Consider the following 9,249-nt stretch of genomic DNA (forward strand, 5'->3'; position numbering starts at 1 on the left):
TGCTCTGATTTTCTCTACAATTTGTCGTACGTGTGCACGCAACAAACCTCAAACAAAATAACAATTAATCGGAGGCACAAAATACGAACTTACATACAAAACATACTAGACAAAAGATAATTTCAACATATGCGTACTAGTTGTGAAACATATTTTGACCACTTCATGCATCTTCGACATTAGAGATCTCACTTCCATTGATATTTTCATCATCGTCGAAACTATTTCCAATGATCTTGGATGTTGGGAAGTTCGAAAAGTTCTCTTCATCACCAAACTCATTTTTATACGATGGCATATATGTGAACACACTGTGATTTTCTTCATTAAGTAACGGAGAGGTTGGGCTGGACACATTGCTTAAGTTTGGAAAAGGAAATGGTAACACGATTTTCCTACCCATTAGTAACACTACACCCTCATCGTCCGATTCTATAACAATGGGGAATAGTGGTGATGAACCAAGTACAAAGGGAGATTTATTCGTGTCCAATGACTCTATGTTACCATTTGATGGATCCATGAGTCGAACTTAAATGTTGAAGTAGAACCAAATGTCGATATATGAAATATACGAATTCTCTGTTATAGTAGACTCTTTAGTTGAATGAAACAAACCATATATATAAACTAATATTCTCAGTAAATATTCAACAACCACAATATAAATGTAGTTAATGCATGATTAACATTGGTAGATGTGTGAAGATATTTGATATCCACTTAATATATAAATTAACAGCTTCGTTAAGTGAATGAACGTCAAATACTTCTACTATTTGTTACTGCACAAATTGTTGTAGGCAATTAGGTATTCAAATTTTTTGAGGGGCAAAAAAGTCCTAAAGTGACATTTTTGTCAACATTATTAAAATGTGACATTTTTGTAAATGTCAATCCAAAAAGTGATATGGTGTGCAATTTCCTCGTCACATAATTAAGCATAAATTATCATGTTTCCACTTTCTCATAAATATGACTAGACTTTGGAGTGTGTTTGATTGCCTTGGAAAATATAATTCTGAAAAGAACATATTTTATTTGTTTTGAGAAAAATAAAAACATATTCGCCCCAAATAAAATATTTCCTTAAAAATAAGGAAAATTAGGCATATCTTCAAAAGTTGAAAAATATTTACAATGGAAAAAATAGCAATCAAATACACCCTTCAAGAAAAATTAGAATATTGAACTGGAAAAAAATGAGTGTTAGAATAGCTTCATAACTTGGACTTTGGACATTGCATGGCAGTTCTACGTACGTAAACAATTCTCAATGTCGAACTATTTGGAGTTAAAATTGCAACTATCGAGATTAACTTTTTTTTAATCACGTTTGCAAGTCGCTATTTTAAGCTAATGTCAGCGTGTTGAGTTTCAAGAATTGACGGGAGAAATTTGAGTAGAATGAGATCAATAAAATAAATTTAATTTGATGAGGTAAATTTACATATGATTTTACCAATAAAATACAAGAGAAAATTGTAGCAGCGGTCCCAAACCTTTTCAATTTTTGTAGATTTTACCATAACCTTCATTTTGTGCCAATAAATGCCCCTAACCTTCCATAAATATGCAGTCGAAGTCCAGATGGATGGAATCCATCCATTTGACCGTTATTTCACCAAAAAAATTAATTTTGATCAAATTTGGTAAGGACAAAATGGTAACTTAGTTAATTTCATATTATAAAATACCAAACAAAATAAAATAAAAAACTCATCTTACACTCTCCACCCTGTCCGACCCCCCCAAATAAAAATTGCCACTCTTCTTTTTTCCCAGCAAGACCTATAGGAAACAGTCACTATCGCCACCACAATGTCCCTCGCCACCACCCACTACCAGTTCCAACAACCTCTACCACCACCATACTCGAAAATCTACAGTCAAAAATCACACCATACTTGAAAATCAAATCCACTGTCGAACGATGACCATTGTCGCCACCCACAGGATGCCGCACCTAAATGGATACACCACCACCATCTCAAACTACCAACAACCTCCACAATGAAAACACACAACCAAGAGTAAATTGGATGTCAAATCGTCTGCAATTTTGAAACCCAGCAAAAACTCACTGTTCATTGTCGATTTCAAAATCGACGAACCCCAAAACAAACACGAAAGATCTAAAAATCGGATCTCTACCAAACAACACCATCACTATTGATTGTCAACTCCCACACAACCACAATCGAATCTTATAAAATAGAAACATAAAAATCAAGACTATTATAATGCTTCAACAGATTTATGAAAGTAAATTTTGATTTGAATGGTGGCATCGGCCTTTGAACGACGATGGCGGCTGACCTTTGGATAACAGTTTCGACCACCAATGTAGGTGGGAATGGAGAATAACGAGAAGGTAGATGAATCGGCTTCTAGGTTTTTCATGAGAGCGGGCTGGGGTGGGGGAGGTGGGTAGGTTTCTTTTTTCTTTTTTTAATTATTTTATGTTAAATTTGTAAAGTTACCATTTTGCCCTATCAAATTTGGTCAAAATCAAATTTTTTGGTCAACTAACGATCAAATAGATGGATTTCATCCATCTAGACTTCAACTACATATTTATGAAAGATTAAGGACCTTCGTTGGCACAAAATGAAGGTTAGCTGAAATCTGTAAAAATTAAAAAGATTTGGGACTGCTGCTACAATTTTTCCGAAGGGGACAATTTTAGAGCATCTTAAGAGTACAAAGGAATCAAGAAAATATTTCTTTGATAGAAACAGCATAGAAGCGCCTATCATTCTAGAATTCATGGTACTTATTAACCTATTACATTAAAAAATGATATTAGCTTAAGAGAAAAAAACTTAAAATTTATGCAGCAAAATCATAATTTTACAATCAAGTCACAATTTAAAATTATCAATATGGCTATCCAACAAGTATGAAAACGTTGTTATTGACAATTTTCTAAGACTAATCGTATGTGATGAAATCGAAAACATCAGCAATCGATAACCTAAAATTTTTAGATTTAATTTCTCCTTGCCAGTAGTTGGCCCTTCCTAAGATACTTGCAATTATGAATTTATGATCGCATGGAACTTACTAAAACTTGTCCCATTCTCGAAGCAGCACTTAACTAACTCTATTGTCTCAGCAGAATAATTTTAGCTTTTGGCCCTGCTCCAAGAGAAAGTAAAGAAAAAAAGAAACAAAAATTGACAGAACCACACACAAGGTAACATTTTTTGGACCAAAAAAGATTGTAGTGAATGAGATTAACGACGTGATATGAAGTAACGAAAATCGCAACGAGAAATAAGATTTAAAAGTAAAGAAATTAACAAAAAAAGTTAATCGCAGAAGCACGACATTTTATTATCGACAATATAAAGAGAAATATAATAACTCGGCAATTCTTGCTTGAACTAAACTGAAAGAAAAGACCACTATTTATAGGTACATGGCACGTAAAGATGAAAATAATGTGGAATAGTGAAATTATATGTTTCCATAAAAATCACGTGAAATAGAAGAAAAACAATTTTTCCCAAATGAAAATAAGGAAACAATTTATTTCCAAAAAAATTCACCATAATCTGGATCACAATCCAAAAATCTCCACCGTGACCCAAATTTCGATGCAATGAACGAAACTCTAAGATTTCAAATATGTCTTCATCTAAATAGCCAATTTCCTCAACACATAACCAAAACTTTCCAAACCAAACCATCATCCTCTGCAAGGCGTTTACAAGCAACATCTAAACCCAAATCACGAGTTTTCAAAATTTCACCGAGGAATTACTGTTGACTAGATAGGGTCAAAGCATACCCTACAGCAAAAAACCATGCCAAATGCCTGATCAGAAGGCCTCTTGCTAGAATTGTTACCTTCAACGATCCCGAAAGCATTGCAGACATTATTGACACCATTGTAAGCCGTCCTCTATAAGTCTAATCCTAGCAACTGAACACAGTGTATCCGCTGAAATTGGTGGCAAAGCGAAATCAACAATGCTCCCCTGAGCAATATTCTGAACTGACCCAGAGCCCGTCACAAGAGGTACTGTACCAAACTGAATATCCACCACGGTACTGAACTTGTCCCGATGTCTCTTAATTGCTTCTGCACTTTCCTACAAGATGTACAACTGAGATTTCTTTCATCCCTCAAGTACAGCCCGGATACCCCTTCAGACCTTCAAGACTCCACCTCTACTAGAAAATTTATACCCTTTTGCATCAGAGTACAAATCGAGATAAGATTTTTTTTCAAGTCAGGAACATATTGAACCTGCTCAATTGTTCTGAATGTCCCATCCCGCAGCTTAAATCTAACTCGACCGATCCCAACAATACAACAAAACTATTTATTTTCCATTGCAACTCTACCATGCTGAAAAGCCTCATATATCTTAAAGAAATTTCGATTGGAACACATATGAAGCGAACATTGATTCGAGAATCCACTCCCCGTCAGGCCTAGGTTCCACATCAGATATCACTATCAACATCACATCTCACCATCTGAAAAATCCTCAACTAGATTTATTTCGTCTGAAGTCAAAAGTTGCCTCCATGATTTGCAACTAAATCATCTTTAGCCTGCAACTTAGTGCAATCCTTCTGAATATGTCCCTTAAGTCTGCAGTAGAAGCAAAATAAATTGTGGTTATTCTTCGGTCTACCCCTTCTTCAACCGCCATGAGATACAAGAGCTTCCTCATCCCTCGATATAGCTCCAACCAAATGCTTCAACTTCTCCTTTGAGTGCAAAGCATCATAGACGTCGTCTATAATCAAAGTATCCTGACTATACAAAATGGTGTCTTGAAACGATACATAAGAGCCAGGCATAGAACATAACAGGACCAAGGCAAGATCCTCTTCATCATACTTAACCTCCAACATCTCCAAATTTGTAACAATTTCCTTGAAGATGGCAATATGGTCTTCCAACGACCCTCCTTCCACCATGCGAAAGGAATACAACTTCTGCTTTAGAGCCAGTTTACTGGTAAGACTCTTGGTCATACATAACTGCTACAGTTTCAATCACAAAATAGCTGTTGTTTTCTCCTTCAAAACATCTTGCAGAATATTGTTGGATAGATGAAGATGAATCAACGAAAAAGCCTTCCGATCCCTCTGTCGTTTCTCCTCCGTTGTCTAATTAGCTGGAATCTTCTCAAAACCAAGCAACACATCGTCCAAATTCAATTGCGCCAGAATAGCCCTCATCTTTACTTGCCACAAGGAAAATCTTGTAATGCGATCTAGCAGCGAAATGTTTTACTTCATGGTAGTCATTTCTTTAAAAAAAAAACCCCCTCAACCAATCCACAGAAGAAGAATCAAGCTCTGATACCACTTTTTGGACCCAGAAGGATTGTAGTGAATGAGATTAACAATGTGATATGAAGAAGTGAAAACTGTAGCGAGAAAGAAGATTTAAAAGTAAAGAAAATAACAAAGAGAGTTAATCACAGAAGCACGACATTTTATTAATCAACAATATGAAGAGAAATACAAGAACTCAGCAATTCTTACTTGAACAAAACTAAAAGAGAAGACTACTATTTATAGGTATATGACATATCATAAAGATGGAAATAATATGGAATAAGGAAATAATATGCTCCCATAAAAACTACGTGAAATATAAGGAAGACAATTTTTCCCACATGAAAATAAGGAAACAATTTATTTCCAAAAAGATCCACTCTAATTTGGGTCACAAATCTAACAACAAAAACTCTCTGCAATTTTGAAACACAACAAAAACTCACTGTTCATTGTCTATTTCAAAATTGACGAACCCCAAAACAACACCAAAGATCTAAAAATGGGATCTCTACCAAAAAGTAGCATCACTATTGATTGTCAACTCTCCACACAACCACAACAGAATCTCATAAAATGGAAAAATAAAAGACAAAATTATTATAATGCTTCAACAGATTTATGAAAGTAAAATTTGACTTTAGTGGTGGCATTGGCCTTTGAATGATGATGCCGGCTGGCCTTTGGATGGCGTTTTTTACCACTAGTTTGGGTGAGAATGGGAAATAAGGGACAGGTAGATGAACCCGCTTCTGGGTTTTTCATGAGAGTGGGGCTGGGTGGGGCAGGTGGGTAGGTTTCTTTTTTCTTTTTTTTTTAATAATTATTTTATGTTAAATTTGTAGAGTTACCATTTTACCCTTACCAAATTTGGTCAAAATCAACTTTTTTGATCAACTAACGGTATTCCATCCATTTGGATATCAACTGCACATTTATGAAAGATTAGGGACTTTCGTTGATACAAAATGAAGGTTAGTGTAATGTCTGCAAAAATTGAAAAGGTTTGAAAGATTAGGGACAATTTTAAAGCATCTTAAGAGTACAAAGAAATCAAGAAAATATTTCTTTGATAGAAATAGCATAGAAGCACCGATCATTCTAGAATTCATGTACTTATTAACCTATTACATTAAAAATGAAATTAGCTTAAGAGAAAACTTAAAATTTATGCAAAAAAATCATAATTTTACAATATAGTCACAATTTAAAATTATCAATATGGCTATCCAAGTATTAAAACGTTTTTATTGACAATATTTTAAGACTAATCATATGTGATGAAATTGAAAACATCAGCAATCGGTAACCTAGAATTTTTAGATTTAATTTTTCCTTGTCAGTAGTTAGCCATCCCTAAGATACAATTATGAATTTATGATGGCAAGCAACTTACTAAAACTCATCCCATTATCTAAGCGGTACTTAATTAACTCTACGATCTCAGCAGAATAATTTTAGCTTTTGACCATGCTCCAAGAACTCAGCAATTTTTGCTTAAACTAAACTAAAAGAGAAGACGACTATTTATAGGTACGTGGCATAGCATAAAGATGGAAATAATATGTTTCCATAAAAATCTCGTAAAGTATAAGGAAAACAATTTTTCTCAAATGAAAATAAGGAAACAATTTATTTTCAAAAAGATCCACCCTAATTTGGGTCACAAATCCAACAATCTCCACCGTGACACAAATTTCGGTGCAACGAACCAAACTCCAAGATCTCAAATCTGTCTAAATCGAAATAGCCAATTTCCTCAACACAGTAACCAAAATTTTCCAAACCAAACCATTGTCCTCTGCAAGGTGTTCACAAGTGACACCTGAACCCAAATCCCGGTTCCTAAAATTCTACTGAGAAATTACTGTTGATCAAACAGGGTCGAAGCACACCCTGTAGTAAAAATCATACCAAATGCCTAATCAGAAGGCCTCTTGCTAGAATTGTTATCTTCAACGATCCTGAAAGCATTACAGACATTACTGACACCACTATACCTACACTCCATGAGTCCAACCCTTGCAACTGAACACGGTATATCCATCGAAATTGGTGGCAAAGTGGAATCACCAATGCTCTCCTGATCAATGTTCTGAATCGACCCAGAGCCCCGTCACAAGAGGTACTGTACCAAAGTGAATATCCATAATGGTACTAAACTTGTCCCGATGTCTCTTAACTGATTCCACGCTTCCCTGCAAGATGTATAACTGAGACTTCTTCCATTCCTCGAGTAAAATCCAGACACCCATTCGGACCTTCAAGATTCCACCTCCACCAGAGAATTTATACCCTTTTGCATCCAGAGTACTAAGCGAGATAATATTCTTTTTGAGGTCAGGAACATGTCAAACCTGCTCAATTGTTCTAAATGTCCTGTCCCACAACCTAAATCTGTCTCGATCGGTCCTAACAATACGGTAAAACTGATTGTTTCCCATTAGAACTTCACCTTACTGAACAGCCTCATATGTCTGAAAAAAGTTTTGATTGGAACACATATGATACGAACATGCTGAATCGAGAATCCACTCTCCGTCAGGCCTAATACTACGTAAACATCACATCTCCGCCGTCTGAGAAATCCTCAACTACATTTGTTTCGTTTGAAATCAAAGGTTGCGCTCCATGATTTGCAGCTAAATTACCTTTAGCCTGCAACTTATTGTAATCATTCCCAATATGTCCCTTACGTCCATAATAGAAACAAAAAAAAAATTGTTGTTATTCTTCGATCTGCCCCCCGTCAACCACCATGAGATACAAGAGTTTCCTCATCTCTCGATATAGCTCCAACTAAATGCCTCAACTTTTTCTTTGAGTGCAAAGTATCATAGATGTCGTCTATAGTCAAAGAATCCCAACTATACAAAATGGTGTCCCAAAACGACGCATAAGAGCCAAGTAGCGAACATAAAAAGATCAAGGCAATATCCTCTTCATCGAACTTAACCTCCAACGTCTCCAAATTTGGAACAATTTTCTTGAACACGACAATATGGTCTTCCAATGACCATCCTTTCGTCGTGCGAAAGGAATACAACTTCCGCTTTAGAGCCAGTTTACTGGTAAGACTCTTGGTCATACATAATTCTCTAGTTTCAATCACAAAGTAGCTACTCTTCTTCAAGACATTCTTTAGAATATTGTTGGAGAGATGAAGATGAATCAACGACAAAGCCTTCCAATCACTCCGTTGTCTAATTAGTTAGCATCTTTTCAAAACCCAACAGCACATCACCCAAATCCAACTACGTCAAAATAACCCTCATCTTTACTTGCCACGAAGAAAATCTTGTATTGCGATCCAGCAGTAAAATATCATACTTCATGGTAGTCGTCTCTGAAAAAAATCTAAACAAATCCACAGAAAAAGAATCAAGCTCTGATACCACTTATTGGACCCAGAAGGATTGTAGTGAATAAAATTAACGACGCGATATGAAGAAACAAAGATCACAACGAGAAACAAAATTTAAAAGTAAAGAAATTAACAAAGAGAATCAATTGCAAAAGCACAACGTTTTATTAATCGATATTATGGAGAGAAATACAAGAACTTAGCAATTCTTACTTGAACAAAACTAAAAGAGAAGACCACTATTTATAGGTACATGGCATAGCATGAAGATGGAAATAATGTGGAATAAAGAAATAATATATTTTCATAAAAATCACGTGAAATATAAGGAAAACAATTTTTTCCTTCAATTCCAAAACGATCCACCCTAATTTGGGTCACAATTCCAACAAAATCCACCACATGAAAAAAAAAAAATTAGACGGCCCTATCTGCCCCCAGGGCACATCTCCAAGTGGTAAAAGGGGAGGGTGGAGAAATCCAGCTTTACTTGACGCTGCTGCGTCAAGGGTTCGAATCCTGAAATATGGATTTGGCTCTTGGGTAAGTGCAAGTGTACAAGCAGCCTTCCACCCTGT

This window comes from Olea europaea, chromosome 12 (assembly GCF_002742605.1).
Source record: "Olea europaea var. sylvestris chromosome 12, O_europaea_v1, whole genome shotgun sequence".
Taxonomy (NCBI): Eukaryota; Viridiplantae; Streptophyta; class Magnoliopsida; order Lamiales; family Oleaceae; genus Olea; species Olea europaea.